Below are 20482 nucleotides of genomic sequence, written 5' to 3' on the forward strand. Positions count from 1 at the left end.
CTGCATTTCCGATGGAGGCGGAAATGTTGTAGGCCCGTGTACTCAGATTTGGGTGCACGTTAAAGAACCCCAGGTGGTCAAAATTTCCGGAGCCCTCCACTACGGCGTCTCTCATAATCAAATGGTGGTTTTGGGACGTTAAACCCCACAAATCAATCAATCATTAACTTCTGCAATGAGGCATCTAAAAATCTTTTTCTCTGAAAGAAATAATGGCGACAGAATAAAAAGAAATGTTCAATTGTTTCGATTTCGTTGCAAAAAATGCCTTGATTCTAGCTTTGTTTAGGTGATAATTTAGTTATGGAACCGCACAGCGCAATCTAGTGTAAGTAACTTGTAAGCGGCGAGATACACGCCACTGTTTATTCCAGCAATGCCCTAAATGCTAGTAAAGTTTAATTTTAAACAATTTATCTATTTCCTATTCGAAAAAATGTGAACCTTAACGCTGTCACGTAGGCCACATCTGGTAAAACTGAGTTGATGTTTTCACTCAGGGATACTGCTGTTACTGGTCTGTCAGACAATCTTCCTCCTTTTAGTCGCACTGTGATTCACGCGATTGTAACTGAAAAGCTCGAATATTCCAAAATGTGTGCCACTTAAGTACCAAGAACGCTTACTGACCATGTCAAAAACAAAACATTTCGAGTGGACGAGTGTTTTGCAGCGAAAGCTGTTATGAGATCACAACAATTGTGCCATAGATTTGCCGCCGCCGGTGTCCGTAACTGCTATCGCATGAAATAAAGAAAAACAAATAGTAACATCCGAAAAGGTTCGTAGTTGAAGCCTCTCCGTAGAAGACCAGTATTTTACCACTGAACCATGTCAGGGCTCAAATTTAGTAACAAAAAAAAACCCTATAGAATAGTTATGCCACGAAGAAGCCACCTTAACATATACGCAATATAGCACAGTAGAAGAGTAAAATGTCAACCAGGCGTCAAAGGATTGTCAAAGTATAACGAGGCATCACACAATATGAACTGCGTTATGAGTGGGCTGTTCAATGCTTTCAACTCGTCACAATGGGCTCAGATATGATTCTTCATCGTCCTCAGCCACCAAATATCTCAATGAAGTAGTGCGTACATTGCAAGCGTACTTGTAATAGGAACATTCAGAGAAATTGCAACGGTTTAAAAATGACACTTTATTTTTTTAAAAATGGGTTTGGGGTGCCGGCATCAGTGGAACTTTATTATTGATGTCCTTAGTCCGGCATTCTAGCAGCCACTTTTCGCTCGCCATTACGATTAATTTCCCTTGGTCTCTCAGTTAAAAGTAGTCGCGGAGACTGGTCTCTAGTGCATCTGAAGGTGGGGTTGGGGAGGGTTGGGGGAAGTGGAAGAGAGGAGTTTTTGGTGCACGCTCAAACGACGCAAATCGCTTCTGATGTCTCCATACTGAGCGGTCACTTCGGCAGACGAAGACCGTTTTCTATTGACCCAAGATGCGTGCAATAATTTTTAAGACGCGGCTCTTGAAATTACCAAAGAGTATTAGATAGATATATAGACAGATAGATAGACAGATAGATAGATAGATAGATAGATAGATAGATAGATAGATAGATAGATAGATAGATAGATAGATAGATAGATAGATAGATAGATAGATAGATAGATAGATAGATAGATAGATAGATAGATAGATAGATAGATAGATAGATAGATAGATAGATAGATAGATAGATAGACAGACAGACAGACAGACAGACAGATAGATAGATAGATAGATAGATAGATAGATAGATAGATAGATAGATAGATAGATAGATAGATAGATAGATAGATAGATAGATAGATAGATAGATAGATAGATAGATAGATAGATAGATAGATAGATAGATAGATAGATAGATAGATAGATAGATAGATAGATAGATAGATAGATAGATAGATAGATAGATAGATAGATAGACAGACAGACAGACAGACAGACAGGCAGACAGACAGACAGACAGACAGACAGACAGACAGACAGACAGACAGACAGACAGACAGACAGATAGATAGATAGATAGATAGATAGATAGATAGATAGATAGATAGATAGATAGATAGATAGATAGATAGATAGATAGATAGATAGATAGATAGATAGATAGATAGATAGATAGATAGATAGATTTATTGATAGATAGATAGATAGATAGATAGATAGATAGATAGATAGATAGATAGATAGATAGATAGATAGATAGATAGATAGATAGATAGATAGATAGATAGATAGATAGATAGATAGATAGATAGATAGATAGATAGATAGATAGATAGATAGATAGATAGATAGATAGATAGATAGATAGATAGATAGATAGATAGATAGATAGATAGATAGATAGATAGACGGCGCCTATTTGGCCCGACCACCCGTCAGCGCAAAGGCAACCCTAAGACTAAGCACCCCGTCAACCCCCCCCCCCCCCTTACGATGTTCTCTACGATGACAAAAGGTGACGACGAGCACGAAGAGACCATTGAATGAATATCATTACGATATTATATAGATGAGAAATGAGCGTATACCAAGCGCACAGAAACTTGTATTCACTAAAAATACCTCATCATTTTCCCACTGAAGCTGCTATTAGCACTTCAAAAAAATTTACAGTATATAGTCCGCCTGACTCTTAGCAGATGCCCCTAAATGGGTTTGTGCCAATCAGCCCAGGGGCCTCATCAGCGATCCTCTTAGGCTCCACGTAGTGCGTGGTAGCGAATAGGGGCGCGTGCTGCATCGAACGTAGCCATTTTCTCGAATCGTGGATCGTTCTGCGAGTCGCCGTGCCGCTCTCACGATCAAATCGACGAAGAAACGCCTGCTCTTGAACTCAGATTGCCGTTCCCACCAACGAGCCGCCACAATATTGGATCTGGGGTGTCTCTAGGAGACAACGAAAAGCTCCTGGAAGAGCATTTGCGCTTCTTCAACGGTGAGAGAAAGCTGAGAAACCGGGCCGTCAACTAAAGTTATGGCGCCGAAACCACATCCCGCTTGTATAGACGACTACTACAACGATTGATGGCTTGGCCCTCAATGGCTTCCGGCGAAGGTGTTTGAACCCGCTGTTGAAAAGACCATGTCGAGCAGTAAGGTGGCTCTTTTCAGTCTTCATCGTGACGGCACCACGACGCATACGCCAGGGGGAGATTTCGACGGGGCTGACTTTGACTGCGATCAACCGGAAGCATACGTTCAATACCTTTTCTTCGAGACAGAGATGAAAACGGACGTAGTCCAAGAGGTCATCCCCGCTAACGCGACGCCTACCGGAGGTAGCCTGAAGAGGCCAAGCACTGTCACGTCCACCGATGACTTCGCTGTTAAAGACGAACCAACCAAGCACAAGACGCCTCGACTTGAAGTCCAAAACTTCGGAACAACAGGACCTACAAACGTTTACGAAGTGAGCGCCACATGCCAGGCACACCCCGCCACAGATATTGAAATGGAGGACACCGGCGTGTGAAAGCTAGAGGACACGGACAGGGACACCATTCCGCCATTGTCAAGGATTCGTGAATGGTTGACGCAAAGAAGATGCTGTAGAGGACGAGCTCTTCTATGCTCGCCTACGCGACGTTTCCAATGGCGGCTATGGTTCGGCACCGGAAATGTTTCGACTTGTGGAAGACGCACACAGACTGGCACCAACATGTAATACATAAACTGTAGTCAAACAGAAAGGCACGTAGGGAATGTCTAGAACTTCTTTCGCCGCAATAAAAATGTCTTTGTGAAATGTCGTCTGTTATTTCTTCACGAAGGTACTGAATCGTTCTGGCACAGTTGTCATCTTTTTGTCGGAGAATGTAGACGAGAACGTGCGCAAAAATACTTGCACCAGCCTTTTTATAACTGGGAGCATTATTTCAGTTTTTGCGTGTGTAAAGATACATAATCTTCTCATATGCACACGGTGTTGTGCCTATAGATTACGGACCTACAGGGATGAGGGAAGAACAGGTAAGAAAGCGGTGAAAAGACTTAAAGAATGGCTGCACAGATGTGCAGCCGGTTTAGATTGACAGGTCCAGCATCCAGACTAATGAATCTATTAAACAAGTGGACCGGGTGTCGCTATTATATAGGTCGACGAGGAATGACTGTTACTCGTCTGTCGGAACTTTTCTCTCGAGTGCCACGCAGTAATTAGGGCAATTTTAATTCAAAAGCTGGGATATAGTTAAATGAGTGCCAGGTAGGTACCAAGAATGCTAACCAACCAATTCAAACAGGAAAGACAATGAAGTGTTCGGGCGTTCTTGAACCATAACGCAAAATACGGAGATGATTTACTTTTTCACGTTGTCACAGGCGACAAGATGTGCATTTACTAAGCCAATGCAGATTTTAAAAAAACACAAGCGACACTGTGGCGACAGTCCGCTTCACCAAAACTGCAAAAATTCAAGAAGTCTTCGTTCTTGTGTAGTAAAATGATGGCTACAGTTTTCTAGCCCAAAAAGGGCGTCCTTGAGGTTTATTTCATAAAATATGGGCCCGCAATTGCAGCTTAAGAACATTCAGAATGAGACGGTGCAGAAAATTGTCTAGAATTATCTTCCTCTGCGAGAACGCGCATCATCACACCACCGCCTTTGATAACATTCAAATTTTGGTTGGTAACTTTTTGGATCACGCACCCTACTGTACAGACGTTGCACTAAATGATTATTTCCCTTTCTTGCACTTGAAACAATAGCTTAAAGGACATCGAGTAACTCCAGACCACTGTTGCCAACTTGTTGAACTACCAGGAAGATAACTTCCATCTAGGGGGACTCAAGAAACTGGTGCAGTGGTACGATCAGTGCTTAGTAGTTAAAGGAGATTACGTAGAAATGTGAAGACGACGAACAAACTTCAATTAAATGAAAGTCTTTTCAGGCGATGGTGTCGGTGGCCCCTCATGGCCGATGTCTTCAGTCCAGGACACACCAATATATCACCACTACTATCGCTCTTTAGACTAGATCCCGTTGGCCTTTCAGTCTTGAACGTCCATAGAGAGCAGTCTTCTATGACTTTGGAAAAGAAGGTGGAGAACGTACAAGGGAGGGGTTTTTATGTACACGCTCACACCATGTAAAAGACGCCTGATCTCTCTCCACAGAGCGGGCACTTTCTGTTTGAGTTTAGCCCAAGAAACGAAATATTGTAGGCAGAGCAGTTTATTGATCTACAGTTTTTCGTCAATTCACTCACGTGCTCCACTCAGACCTTTAACAGAGTACGAGTAGAGCCGATGCAGCTCTTGAAAATTGAGCACAATTTATTTCAAGGTCAGTATACTAGTTTTCAGATCTCCAAGCACTCGACATGACATATGGCACCCTCAGCCTGCTTATCCCACTAAACCTGGTGTCCTGGAGTCCAGATATTTGGTGTGCATTGCGTGATATCAGTCATGTTTTCGAAATTCGCCATAATTTCACAGGCGAGAAGTGATGCCTGCCCACCCATGCATTGAAAACAGGTGTATCGGTTGTCTGTGATAACCGCATTGCATCATAGATCGATGGCTGCCAGAGCAATCGCTTTAATCAAGAGTCCGACGGAATGCCGTCTGGTCGGGGACAAACATAGTGCAAGATAATAGAAACGCTGACGAAAGTAAAATACACAAAAATTGAAAAGACGTTTCGGCTCCCCACCCGAGATCCTTGTTCACAGTGAGCAGAATTGGCGTAGTGCGCTCTTCTGTTAAGAAGAGCGCACTACGCCACTGCAGTCACTGTGAACAAGGCTTCCGTGTGGGGAGCCGAAACGTCTTTTCAATTTTTATGTATTTTACTTTCGTCAGCGTTTTTATTATTTTGCAGCAATTGCTTTTTTTTCGCTCAAGTTAAACTTGGGGCTCTGAAGGACATTCAGTACGTTAATCTGAGCATACTGGTGAATGGCAGCCGTCGTGTAATACCCCTTTTCATATAGATGACGCCTAGCAGAGGTCCATATTTCTACGCAGAGTATTTTACTAGGGCCTTTCATCGACCTTCGTGTAAGTGCGAGTGACGATGTTAGCGGTGAGTGTTGCAGACACAGCTTTTGCCTCCACGCTTCTGGGACGAGATATGTGGTGTCTAGAAGAGTCTGGTGTTTCGACAGACGAGCACCATATTTAGTATACTCAGAATAGGTGTAACAATTCATTAGATACGCCTCTTGCAATTCTGAAAGAAACGGTTGTAAACGAGGTATTGATTGGAAGGTCTGAAGCCCGTTTATTTGCCTCCTTTTTTTATAATTGCGTACATGTTGTTTTCATCTGTCTTAACGGTATGAAGGTGGGGTGCGGCATATATGGTCTTACCGGTGACGAATGCATGGACGAGCCATCTCTGCACCGCTATACCCACCATGTTTGTTTGCGACGCGCTGAATCATAAACACCACCTGATACGTACCCTGTTTGTTTGTGACTTTGGTAGAAATAGAATTGAGCTTGTGGTTAAAGAAAAGGCTCAAATTTTGGCGTTCTTTCACCTCCGTAATTCGTGTAGTAGGTTTGTAGTAAACTAAACCCAACTATAAAAACGTTTACAAATCGCGTGAAAATTGCTATAGCTCTGTCATCACCGTTCCTGGTTCGATGCAAACTGCCCTGCACCTGTAACTCATACCCCATTTCTAGGGGCCGTGCTACACACGAGACTTAAGAGAATGGTTTTATGACCTACGAGTCAAGTATCTCACTCAATTGATTTATTAACCTGTTCGTCGTATTCTTTCTACACAAATCCTTCGCATTTTATTAGTGACGCATCTAATCAGTTCAGTTTATACCGCATCTGAATGTTTTATAGGCAAAAATTGTCACGAATACTTATGATTATGATTATTAAATCTGTGAAAATCCTGAATATATGAACCCTACAGCAGCTGACGTAGAATAAAGCTCATAAGCAATCAAACTTTTTTTTATTAAAGTTATGTTAGGCACACGGGCAGCAATATTTCCGAAAATATTATTTTTAAATTAGCCTTGCAACTTTTTTTTTTCAAATTGTCACCGATTGACTCCTTCGCAGGATTTGATGGGCACATGAATCAACGGCCGGCATTTTTTTTTCTTTAATGCGTCCAGTATGAGCGTAGTTTATGGGATTTGCCACCACCATTTAGTGTCATGCTCTACGCTTTTGTGTATATATAGATATATATATATATAGGCAGGAATGGTGGTTGAGTGGCCGTAGCGTTGCGTATATATATATATATATATATATATATATATATATATATATATATATATATATATATATATATATATATATATATATATATATATATATATATATATATATATATATATATATGTGTGTGTGTGTGTGTGTGTGTGTGTGTGTGTGTGTGTGTGTGTGTGTGTGTGTGTTGTAGTTGGGGTGATGATTATTTTATTATCCGCGAACACCGGCAAGAAATGCGGAACACGGGATGGTCTTGACATGTACCCGGCTAGCTCAGTCGGATGGTCTTGACAATAGGGAGTTTTCGTATAGCGTTTGACCCCTGCAAATGCTGATGCACGCTCGAGTCACCGCAACGGATAACGTTTGCGTACGCTAATTAAGAAATCCCTAATGACACAAGGCGACGACGAGCACGAGGAGACCACTGAATGACAATCATTACGATAATCTATAGATTACAAATAAATGCATAAGCAGCGCATATAAACTGCGATTTATCGAAAATAACACTTCATTCTGACATTGAAACCTCTATTGGCCCTCATTGAAATTCAGACTATATGATCCTACCGACTGTTGGCAGATCCCCTGTACATGCCAGTCATCCAAGGCGCATCATCATTGATTCCCCCTCCCCCACATGCGGTAGCGCACGGTGGCGCGCGGCGCCACGAGCGTAGTTATTTGCTCGAATGATGAATCGTTGTGCCCGGCGTCCGTGTCACTCTCACAATTGAATCGACGAAAGAACACCTGTTATTATTAGCAGGTTGCGGTTCTCACCAACCAGCCACTACAACATCGGAGCTGTGGCGTCCCTGGGAGACAACGAAAAGCTGCTGGAAGAACATTGGCGCTTCTTCAACGGTAAGAGAAAGACTGACGAAGCCGGGGTGTCAACTAAAGTTATGGCGCTGAAACGACATCACGCTTGCCTAGAAGACTACGACAATGCCTCGTAGTTTGGCCTTCAATGGGTTTAGAGGTCGGCATTTAAACACGCTGAACGGCAAAACTATCTCGAGCAGTAAGAAAGCTGTTTTCAGTCTTCATCGTGACGGCGCCACGGCGCATACGCCAGGGTGACTTTTCGACGTGGCTGCCTTTCACTGCGACCTACCAGAAGCGTACGCCCGAGAACTTTCTTTGAAGAAAGCGATGAAGACAGACGAAATCCAGAGAGTCATCCCCGCTAATGCGACGTCTAAAGGAGGGAGCCTTAAGAGGCGAAGCTCTGTCACGTCCACCGATGACTTCGGTATTAAAGACGAACCAACCAAGCACAAGACGCTGCGTCTCGAAGTCCACAATTCCAGGACAGCAGAACCGATGAACGTTTCGGAGGCGAGAGCCACACACCAGGCACACCCTGCTATAGATCCTGAAATGAGGGACGCCGGCGAGTGAAAGCTGAAGGGCACGGCCAAGGACACCGTGCCGCCAGTGTCAAGGATTCGTAGGTGGTTGACGCAAAGAAGATGCTGTAGAGGACGAGCTCTTCGGTGCTCGCCTACGCGACGTTTACAATGGCGGCTACGGCTTGGCACCGGAAACGTTTCGAGTGGAAGACGCACACAGACTGCTATCAACATGTATAACATAAGTGTTATTCAAATAGGAAGGGTCGTTAGCGAATGTTCAGAATTTTGCACGTCTTAATAAAAATTTGTTGTGAAATGTCGTCTGTTAGTTTTTCACGAAGGTACTTAATCGTTTTGACTCAGTCGTCCTTTGCTTCTCAGAAAATGTAGACGAGAACGTGTGCAAATGTCCTTGCAGTAGCCTATTATGAAGTGAGAGCATGAATTCAGTTCTTGCATGGGAAACGATGATCAGGTTGTCATATGCTTGGGGAGTTGTTTTTACAGTTTACGGACCAACAGTGATGACACTGATGAGAGAAGGAAAGGTAATAAAAAAATGGTGAAACGACTTTAAAAACGGTCGTGCAAATGTGAACGACAAAGTGCTGAATGACAGGCTCAGCATCCAGAGTAATGAATTTCTAGAACAAGTAGATCGGAAATAGCGATATGATCGACGAGGAAGTGAATATGCTTGTTTGCCGAAAAATGGCAGCATACCCACGGTGTGAATGATGGAGAGTGGGGTGAATCATCCGTCCGTCCATTCGTTCTTGCTTCCGTCCGTCCATGCCTCCATCCACCCGTCCGTGCGGGTGTCTGTTCGTGCGTCCGCACGTCCATCCGTGCGTCTGTCCTTGCGTTAGTCCATGCATCCACGCCTGCGTCAGTCCATACGTCCATCCGTCCATGCAGCCATTCATGCGTCCGTCCATGCATCTGTCTGTGTGTCCGTTCACAATTCTAGTCAACTCTCCAAGTACCACCATCTCGCATCTTTTCATAATATATTCCGCATATAGAAGCACCGTCATCCAGCGGACATTCCAAGGACTAAACGAGAGGTGGCACACGCACACTTTCTTACGGCTTGCGCTTCGTGTCTACTTCCCACCTTTAACCACCTCGAGTTCATGGTATATACTAGTTCACTGTATTCATGGCACTGCGGCCCAACGCTCGCTAAATTTTTCTAAAACCAAGGAAGTAACGCCCAGCGAGTATAACGTAGCAACCCTTTTTGTCAGATAGTGCTCAATGTACATGCCAAAGGCTGCTAATCGGGAATGTAAGACAGGAGAATTCGGCTTTTAGTTAACGCGCACGCTGCGAATTTTTTATTGTTCAACAACGCACAGGATAAATCTCCCACCGGCACCACCTTGCAGGTCAAAGTGCAAGACATGGTACGTACTACGACGAGGGACGAACGGGTGCCGCTCTAAGGAGCTTTGCCCCTAAAATCGTCCTCTTGGCGATTTTAACTGAAAAGCTCGGATGTCGTAACATGTGTGCCAGGTAAGTACCAAGAATGCTTACCAAGAAATCGAAACAACGAAGAATGTGAAGTGGACAAGCGTCTTTGAACCATTGAGAAAAAATACGAAAAAGGTTTATTTTCCCCTTTGTTAAAGGGGACGACAAGTGGGTTTACAATAGCCAATGCAGATACAAAAGAACAATCGCGACGGTGGCGCCACAACGCTTCACCAAAACCACAAAATGTTAAGCGTCCCCGTACTCGAAGAAAGTGGTGGCTACAGTTTTTCAGCACAAAGAGGGTTTTATTGAGGTTGATTTCAAAGAATTTGGGCCCACACTACAGCTTAAGCTCACCAAATTAAATGGGGTGTAGTCGCGCAAAATTAGAGGAAACAGCTCAGAGAGTGGAAGTACGACCTCGGCTCCCTCCTACTTCTTTTCTCTGATCTGTATTTTTCCAAGTTTGTGCTACTATGCACCCAGTTGACGCTAACAACTAGCCCACTAACAAGTCTTACTCACCCAACTGAGATGTGTAATCAAAAATCGACGGCACGGGAAATACCCCGAGACCACGCGCATCCTCACAACGCCGCCATAGATAAGATTCAGGCTTTTTTTGTAGTAACTTCTTCACGCATTTCGTTGCGCGAAATGTATATTTCTTCTTGCACTTGAAACAGTGGCTTTAAGGGCAATGGCTTAAAAACATCGAGTAACTCAAACCAACCGTTGTCTACTGGTTTAATTTCTAGGCAGAGAACTTTTATATAGGTGGACTAAAGAAACTAGTGCAGTGATACGAACAGTGCTCAGCAGTTATAAATGATTATGTAGAAGAGTGAACAGGAGCAACAAACTTCACTTAAATAACAGCCGTTTCAGGTGACTGTGTCGGTGGCTCCTGGTGGTCGGTGTTTTTAGTCCGGGACACCCAAATATTCAGCCGCTACTCTCCCAGTAAAACTAGGGCCTGTAGGCCTTTGAGTCTTGAGCGGTCACGCAGAGCGGTTTCTAATGCCTCTGGAACAGAGGGTGTGGTCGGAGGAAATGAGGGGTTTATGTTCACACTCACATCATGAAAAAGACTTCTGATCTCTTCCCACAAGGTGGGTACTTCCTGCCTGAGTTAAGAGTCTCAGAAACGAATTATTGTGGGCAGTGCTGGGGAATGGTCAGCATCCTGCAGTGAATTCGCTCATCTTCCCTACTCATATCACTAGCAATGTCCAGGCATGGTTGTTGACACTCTCGAAAATCGAGTGATAGGTATTTCAAGGTCGTTGTGGTGGTTCTCTACCTCCGAGAACTGGAGATTTATGGAACGAGAGCACGGCATTCAAGCGTTTGGGCATTATGGGTTGTCCAGTCTCATTATCCCGTCCTCGATTCCAAATAATCTATTTGGACTGAATGAGACCATTCAATTTTTCTGCAGTTTAATTAGTTCTGCGATGGGTGGCTCCCAGAGCTTTGTTTACTCTTCTCGTGACGTAAGTTCGGGGCTCTGAAGGACAGCCCAGTGACCTGAATATCCTGGTGAATGAATACCTTTGTGTACAACCCATCCGATGACAGCCCGGCCACGTTCACGTAGAAGACGCCTGGCGTAGTTTCATAATGGCGCGCCAAGTCTTTTACTCGGGCCTTTCGCCAGCCTTCGTGAGAATGAGTGACGATGTCATGCGGTGGGATTCGGTGAAGGAATGTTTCGCTTCGTACTTCAAGTGCAAGATCTGTTGTGTCTCAATGTTTTGTAAATGTCCAGAGGCCGTAGTCTATAACTGTCGGTGTTGATAAAAAGGTATAAAGCCCCTTTTGTTGCCTTTTTTATATACTTACGTAAATTTTATTTTGATGCGTTTTCTTGGGTACATAGGTGGGGGCGGCATATATGACCATCGCATGACTAACGCACGGACGAATCTATGCGGATCTTTGTCGTGCAACTGTCCGCGTTTGTTTGCAATGCGTCGAATTAGGCGCCCACCCTTTCCGCAGACTACTTAAGCTATACTACTTTTCGTAGCTAGGACTAAGCTTGTGTTGTATGAGAAAAGAGGGAAATAAACGTTTATTTCGAAACAGTGTTCTGAGCGATGCCGTCAGAGTTAATAAACCTCCAGAGTTATTAAACATGCAGAGCTATAAATCTCTTTACCTGGTGTAGCAGGTTTGCATAAAATAAATTCCCAAATAAATACTTTTACAGATTGCGTAAAGTTTCTTGAAGTTCTATCATTACCATATGTAGGTAGGTAGGTAGGTAGGTAGGTAGGTAGGTAGGTAGGTAGGTAGGTAGGTAGGTAGGTAGGTAGGTAGGTAGGTAGGTAGGTAGGTAGGTAGGTAGGTAGGTAGGTAGGTAGGTAGGCAGGCAGGCAGGCAGGCAGGCAGGCAGGTAGGTAGGTAGGTAGGCAGGCAGGCAGGCAGGCAGGCAGGCAGGTAGGCAGGCAGGCAGGCAGGCAGGCAGGCAGGCAGGCAGGTAGGTAGGTAGGTAGGTAGGTAGGTAGGAAGATAGATACACTCGAAGAGGTTTATTTTCACTAGCAAATGCCTCGCATTTAAAGATGACGGAGCATCTGAACTGGTCAATTTATATCGTATCTAAATATTGCGATAAAGAAAAATCACGAATACTAATGATGCTGATATTTAGACCACTAACGATTGCGAATATACCAACCCAACAATAGCTGACATAAAGGCAGCTCCTGAGAATTAAACTATTTTTTTTTGCTTTTAGTGAAATCATGTTAGTTTTACCGGCTAATGATATTCGCAAAAGTATTATTTTTAAATTGGCCCTCCAGCACTTTTTCACGTAGTTGTTCGAATGTTGCATCACAGATGTTCATTGCCACAAGTATCGAAGCACATTTTTTTAATGCTGCCAGTACGAGCGGAGTTGATGGCATTCACCACAACCCCTTCAGCAGATTAAATCTTCAATCCCACCGGCATGTATATATATATATATATATATATATATATATATATATATATATATATATATATATATATATATATATATATATATATATATATAGATATATATAGATATATATACATGTGAGGTTTAATGTCATAAAACCACTATATGAATATGAGAGATGCCGTAGTGGTGGGCTCCGGAAATTCGGACCACCTGGGGCTCTTTGGGGTTTTTTAACGTGCATTCAAATCTAAGCACACGCACTACAACATCTCCACTTCCATCGGAAAGGCAGCCGTCGCAGCTGGGATTCGATTCCGCGACCAGCGGGTCAGCAGCCGAGTACCTTAGCCACTAGAACACCACGACGGGGGGGGGGGGGGGGGGGGGCTATATATATATATATATATATATATATATATATATATATATATATATATATATATATATATATATATCGGATCCTACCCACGGCAAGCTATCTTTTCATCCACTTTTCTTCATACTTACATTACAATTTGGTTTATTATCTTCCCCTATACTTTTCTTGGCATTATTGTCTGTTAGATTTCATTATTATTGTGTAAAAACACGGAAAAACGATCCCTTAGGTATACACTTCTTTCCTTATTCATTAACAAGGGTCTCGTACTAGCAGACTTAGCGCCTTTCGGTTGTATATGAGGAACTATTAGTCAGCTGCCCACTCGTAACAAGTTCACGTGCTACGTGACCCCAAACAGGCTCATAAGAGTGTGCCCCACTCGCGGCCATGGCTACTGGTGGCGCCGACTGACACTCCCACTTTAATTCCCATATAAACCCTATAAATTGGCTGGGGCGATGGCTGTCGTGGTAGCTCAGTAGTAGAGCATCGAACGCGTCATTCAAAAGTCGCAAGTTCGGATCCCGCCCACGGCAAGTTATCTTTTCATCCACTTTTCTTCATACTTACATTACAATTTGGTTTAATATCTTCCCCTATACTTTCCTTGGCATTATTGTCTGTTAGATCACATTATTACAGGGTGCATAGCGACCACGAAGAAAAAAATTCAAGGGTTTTTAAGGACTTTCAAGGCCCCAACTAAAGATTTTCAAGGACATGAGAAATAACATTTTTCTAAGACCGTAGAAAAACAATTTTTTACAGCATGGAAGCACATATTTTACTGTAAGGAAGAAAATGCAAGCACAATTTTCATATATGCTGGTTTCATTGCACTGTTTTCTGCTGATTTCAACATCCATTTTGCTGATTCATCTCACAATCGTACTGCACACACATACACACAAAAAGGGACTAGGTTTCATTGTACTGTTTTCGGCTGATTCACCTCACAATTTAGACGCATTGCACACACGCACAAAAGGGGACTAGGTTTCATACCACTGTTTCCTGCTGATGTCAACATTCCTTTTGCTGATTCGCCTCAGTATCTAGGACGTATTGCACACATACACACAAAAGGGGCCTATTTTCAAACAGTGGACTCGAGATATTAAGTACCCGAAGCTTCCCTTCAGGTTTTAAGTTCCAGAAGCTTCCCCTTCAGGCTCTCATCCATGTCTGCAAGTTCCAGGGACTTCTCGTTTGCAGTTTTTCTTAAACTGTTGGACTTCACAATCAAAGTGAAGTCGCTTGTGGCTTCCGCCCGCAGAGCAGTCACTTGTGGCTTCCGCCCGCAGAGCGTACTTGTCGGCACAGGCTGTTAAGTCGGCAATTGTTGCTTCCAGCCTCCTCTTCTTTGTCTTGATGCTCTCTATCTCTTCTTCAATGTGGCTTCTCTTTGATGCCTTTGTCTGCTCCATCACTTGTTTTTTCATATCCTCCAAGTAGGCCCGATAACGGTTGTGTGCGGCTGCGACAGACTTCCGCAACTCCTTCGTTATGGCAACGTTCAGGATGCCACCAGCCTTGCTTACAGCATCACAAACGATTCGCTGTGACACATACGAGATGTCCTTAAGGTTTTCGACAGAGACCTGGCGGTTGACGCTGAAGCCCCTTTCAACAGTTGCCTGCCCGTGGCTCAAGATGAGAAGAAGCCGGATAACCTTCCACAAGTGCATGTAGGATGAGTCACCCTTCAACAACTCAAGGTAGAACTCGTCCAGGCCAAGAGTGTGTTTGTCAAACTGTCGCACGTTGTGTTTCTTTTCTTGCAGAAGTTCTGTGTATTCCCCAAGGACAGAATCGCGCTCCTGCTCACCCAATCGACCAACTGCAATAAGTGCGTCTAAGACCTTTCTGAAGCCTGCAAGGCAGTCATCTGGCTTTGAGGCCATTTGACGGGGATCAAGAGATGACAGGTTCCTAACCAGATGGTATGTCAGTGGGCTTTTCTCCAGAATCTTCTTGGTTGTGTTTACGAGGAACTGTTTGCATTTCATCCTAAAGGCAAATGCATCTTTGGTGCTCACCTTCGCGGCTTTTAATACTTGTTCAGCAGCGTGCCCAATATCAACTTTCTCTGATGATACATGGTTATTTGGGTCTGCGACGTCCATCTTCAGCATGCCGACAACTCCTGTGGAAGCGGACAGCACCGAGCACTTCACGAATCTCGCAAGAAGCTTCCTCACGAGGCACTCGAGATCTCTTTTCAAAAAGAACACCAGTGGTTTGTCCAGCTGATATTCCGTGAGGAACGGTTTTAGAATCATCGCGATGCCCAGAGCAAACTTCAGTTTGGCCAACAGCAGTGGGTCCTGGCAAAAGTCGCTGAGCTGGATGAATGATGCACACTTTGGCAAGTTCACCTCTTTTTTTTTTTGCACATGCGACGTACTTTCGCACGTCACCCCAGAGGGTTATGGCACGTTCAATGATGGGAACATTTTCTACCCAGCGATGAGAAGCGAAGTTGAGAGGAAATGTTACTTGGCCTGTCACAGTAGAGAAGTCTTCCCTTCGCGCTGGCGCATCATGAAAAATGGCACTGAGGCTTGAAAGGAGATTCTCTAGGCCCCACCTGCTGGCAACAACGCCCGCCCTGTACGCGTTATGTATGGTATGAAGTCCGCAAGTGCCCAGGTCCAAACACTGAACTTGATGGTTCTGCTGCAGGTATTCCTGCATTCCTCTAAAACACTTCAGGTTCACATTGGGGCCATCCATTGACAGCTGAACAGCTCTCGCCAGCGGCAAATCTTCCAGGGCACCCAGAAGCTTCTCTTGAAGGTCTTCGGCAGTTGAATGTCCCATGAACACCGACGTATAAAACCTCGTGGTCACCCGCTCGGGCATTGTGCTCCAGTAGCGCACATGAATGTCCATTTGTTTCCTCTGCAGGTAGTCGTTCAAAGACTAGTCGAACATAACAGTGTAACCGTCCGACTGCTCCAATTCGCGTTGCAGGCACGAGAGAAAAAACGGTCTCAGACCATGGCACACCACGTATGCAGATTTCCTCTCACTGCAGGAAAATGCCTTAGCGATTTCACTGTCCGGGAACATTTTCTTGAAAAGGTCCCCCGTATGTGCGGACGATTTGAAGGAGTAGTGCACTGTGACCATTTTCAGGGTCCACAGTATCTCCGCGTCGACCACACTCTCATGAGCTCTGCACAGGCTGCTCACATCCGACGACGTTGAACTTGAAGGAGTTGGCTCGAAGCGTTGCTTCTCAACAGCTGTAAAGTGGCTCCGCACAGTACTATGAGCTGTGGTTGCTGTCATGTTCTCCACATGCTTTGAACTTTTCATGTGACTTTTGAGGGCAGACTTCCCCAGTGACGACACGTCGAATGTTTTTGCACATACCTTGCACTTAGCTCGATGCGAGTTCGATGTGTCCGGAGAAATCCACTCTTTATAAGCAGCAGCGGTTAACCACGCGTGCTGGAAGTTGCATTTTCCCGGCATATTGCAGCTGCAGAAGACGACTTGGACTATCCACAGACCATGTTTCCCACTATACCGGTAGGGTAGGCTTAGCTTTGGTCGTCGCTACTGCTGCAACCACAGAACACCTACCAGTTTCTGCAACCACGCCAGACATTCGTACTGCGCAGTAGCTACAAGAGTGGATTGGATTGGATGCCCTGCTGGCTCTAGTACATAGTTGCCAGGCGTTCAAGCGGCATTCGCTAAAACTGGCTAAACTGAAGCTTGATGACGAGATTCAAGGAAATTTAAGGACCTGAAAAAATTCAAGGGTTTTCAAGGCCTTGAAAATGCTATTATCAAATTCCAGGGTTTTCAAGGGTTTCAAGGACCCCTACGAACCCTGTATTATTATGTAAAAACACGGTATATATATATATATATATATATATATATATATATATATATATATATATATATATATATATATATATATATATATATATATATATATATATATATATATATATATATATATATATATATATATATTATATATACTTGTGTGTGTGTGTGTGTGTGCTTATTCATTACGACACCACAGCACGTCCGCCCAAAGGCAGCCCAGAAGCAGAAACTGCAACGCACAATGATCATGACGATAACAGATGGCGCCGACGAGCACGCAAAGACAATTGAATGATGACGATGACTAGGAAAACTTAGATGATGAAGAAGCGCATAACAAGCCCATACTGACTGTGATTAATTTAATATAGCTCTTCATTGTGATACTGTAACCTCTGTTAGCACTCCAAAAAAATTCAGACTTTATGATCACCCAGTGTCTTGGCTAATCTTCCTGAGTGGGCATGTGCCACTCATTCCAGGAGCATCATCATCGATTCCGCGAAAGGCACCGCGTGGCTCGCAGAAGCGCACGGTATCGCCTCTTCCCTCGAGCGTAGCCATTTTCTCGTACGATGGATGGTTCAGCGGGTCATTGGAGTCGTTTGCACAGCCGAACGGATGAAGTGACACCTTCAACTGAAAGCACGCCACCGCTCCGGTTTTGCAGCCGCGACTACATCGGCGCTCTACTGTCCGAGAGAGACTACGAGAAACACCTGTTTGGGTACAGGCGATCCTACGACGGCCCGAGAAATACTCGCGAAGCCTTTGTGGCATCGACTACAGACGTGACATCGAAAAGACACCACACTTGCTCAGAAGACTACGACTACGCCTCGAGGCTGGGCCCTCAAGGGCTCTCCAGTGGGGGGTTCGAAACCGCTGATCGTGCGACCATCTTCAACAGTGAAGTGGCCGTTAAGAAACGTCTTCATCATGTCGTCTCGACGAATGCGCGACCGCGATCTTTTGATGGTGATGCCGTTAACTCCAAACCACCGGAAGACTTAGCACAACTTCTTTCCCGGGAGACAGCGATGAAGACCTTCGGAGTCGATAACGTCGTCTCCGCTCACCCGACGATAACAGCAGAGAGCCTGAAGCGGCCTTGCGTGGTCGAGTCCACCGATGCCTTCGGCGATAAAGACGAACCAAGAGAGCCCAAGAAGCCTCGTCTGGATGTCCAGCATTGCGGGACAGAAGAACCAATGGACATTTGCTAGGTGAGAGCTACAGCGCGAAGACCTACCGCTATGGTTCCCGAAAGTGGGACACCATCTTGTGAAAGCCCATTGGTTGCGGCCAACTACAAAGATTCGGGGGTGGTTGGCGTGAAGAAGTTGCTGTACAAGATGAGCTTTTCCGTGCTCGCCAACGTGACGTTGAGAGTGGCGTTATACACCAGAGGTGCTTCAAATGCAGGACTTACGCAGGCTGGCTCCAACATGTATTATAAATGCATTAAAATAGTAGGGCTCTTTACGTATAGTCAAGTATTTACTAGACAGAAAAAATTGGCAGATCCCACGTTCAGTGGGAATTGATTATATGCGAAGCACGAAGGAGGAATGTTGATATGTCACTTTAAAATCAGCACAGTGTTACGAGGTGGAGGTAAATTATGCCGTACATGACTTTCGTGTCATGATTATTATGTTTGATGTGTTGTTGCCCTTCGTTATCTATTCACGTCGCGTGATACCATATTAGGTATATGTGGAGCTACTTGGTCATTAATTGACGTCACGTAACACCGGATTCGGTATAGGTGGAGCTAGCAAAACGGCCGCGAGTGCATCATGAAGGGCTCAATATACTCCAACGTATCGTAGACGCGCGCACACGCTGGATACAGCGTCGCGGGATCGAATCCCGGCTGCGGCGGCTGCATTTCCGATGGAGGCGGAAATGTTGTAGGCCCGTGTGCTCAGATTTGGGTGCACGTTAAAGAACCCCAGGTGGTCGAAATTTCCGGAGCCCTCCACTACGGCGTCTCTCATAATCATATGGTGGTTTTGGGACGTTAAACCCCACATATCTATCTACGCTGGATACAGCGACGCTACGTTAGAAAAACGCGAGCACTCTATAGTCTGACGCCAGGCACGAGTAGCGCGACCAGCGTCCGTCGGCGCGGCCCGGCCGGCCCGGCAGAAACCGGCGTGAAATGCGACATGCATAACCCAGACATCACTGCATCTGCCTCCTTTCGTGACGGAGGGACGCTGGACGCGCTGAAACGCGCATGCGTCAAAGCAACGCAGTCCAAAGCGCGCCTGCGAGTATATGGCAGGACTGGCGCCTGGTGTGGCAACGCCGGCGTGCGACGCGATGAAACGAACGCCGACACACACGCGCGCCGGGTCAGGTCGAAATGCATTGGTGCCTTGACTATGGCATGTTGTCATGTTCTTACATGACACGCCTCTCTTGATTATCATGTTTGCACCAGTCACATACCTTGATTTACTGACTTCGCGTAAAGCCAAATTTGGCATATGTGAAGCTAGAGAAACGACCGCGAGCGCATCATGAGTGTGGTATGTAGCCATGTTGTTACATGACACGGATGTCATGATTTTCATGTTAGGGTCTGTCGCTTGTGTTCGCCATGTAATCACGTCGTACCATACCAGTTTTACAACATGTCATGTGACCAAAACATTTCACGCCGGTTGCCGCCAGGACCGACGGCAACCGGCGTGAAATGCATCATACAGCATTTTGCGCTGATGATGGTACCCAGCGCTACCCAGACAGCACTGCGTCTGCCTCTCTTCGTGATGGAGGGACGCCGGCCGTGCTCAAACGCGCATGCGCCAAAGCACAGCGCGGCGCGCGCCTGCGAGTACATATGGCAGGCAGATCGGCGCCTGGCCTGGCATCGCCGGCGTAGCACGACGAAACGAACGCCGGCGCGCACACGCACCGAGTCACGGCGAAGTGTATTGGCGCCTTGAGTGTGACATGCAGTCACGTTCTTGTATAACACGCATCGCATGATTATTATGCTTACACAAGTCAGATAACTTCTTCCTCTATTCACGTGACGTAATACCAAATTTGGCATATGTGAACATAGCGAAACGGCCGCGAGCGCATCATGAGCGTGGCATGTAGTCATGTTACATGACGCGCACCTGATGATTATCATGTTTGCACCAGTCACATACCTACGTCATACATTGGCGTCCCATAATACCAAATTTGGTATTGATTGATTGATTTGTGGGGAATAACGTCCCAAAACCAC

At 45.0% G+C, this 20482-nt stretch overlaps 1 protein-coding gene and 1 pseudogene across 1 annotated transcript in view; both read right to left on the bottom strand.

The window, feature by feature from the left end:
- Positions 1-20482, bottom strand: part of LOC119176802 (protein APCDD1-like) — a 317056-nt gene that overhangs the window by 283790 nt on the left and 12784 nt on the right. The window lies entirely within an intron of this gene.
- Positions 14133-16993, bottom strand: LOC142775720 (uncharacterized; annotated as a pseudogene).

This window comes from Rhipicephalus microplus, chromosome X (assembly GCF_043290135.1).
Source record: "Rhipicephalus microplus isolate Deutch F79 chromosome X, USDA_Rmic, whole genome shotgun sequence".
Taxonomy (NCBI): domain Eukaryota; kingdom Metazoa; phylum Arthropoda; class Arachnida; order Ixodida; family Ixodidae; genus Rhipicephalus; species Rhipicephalus microplus.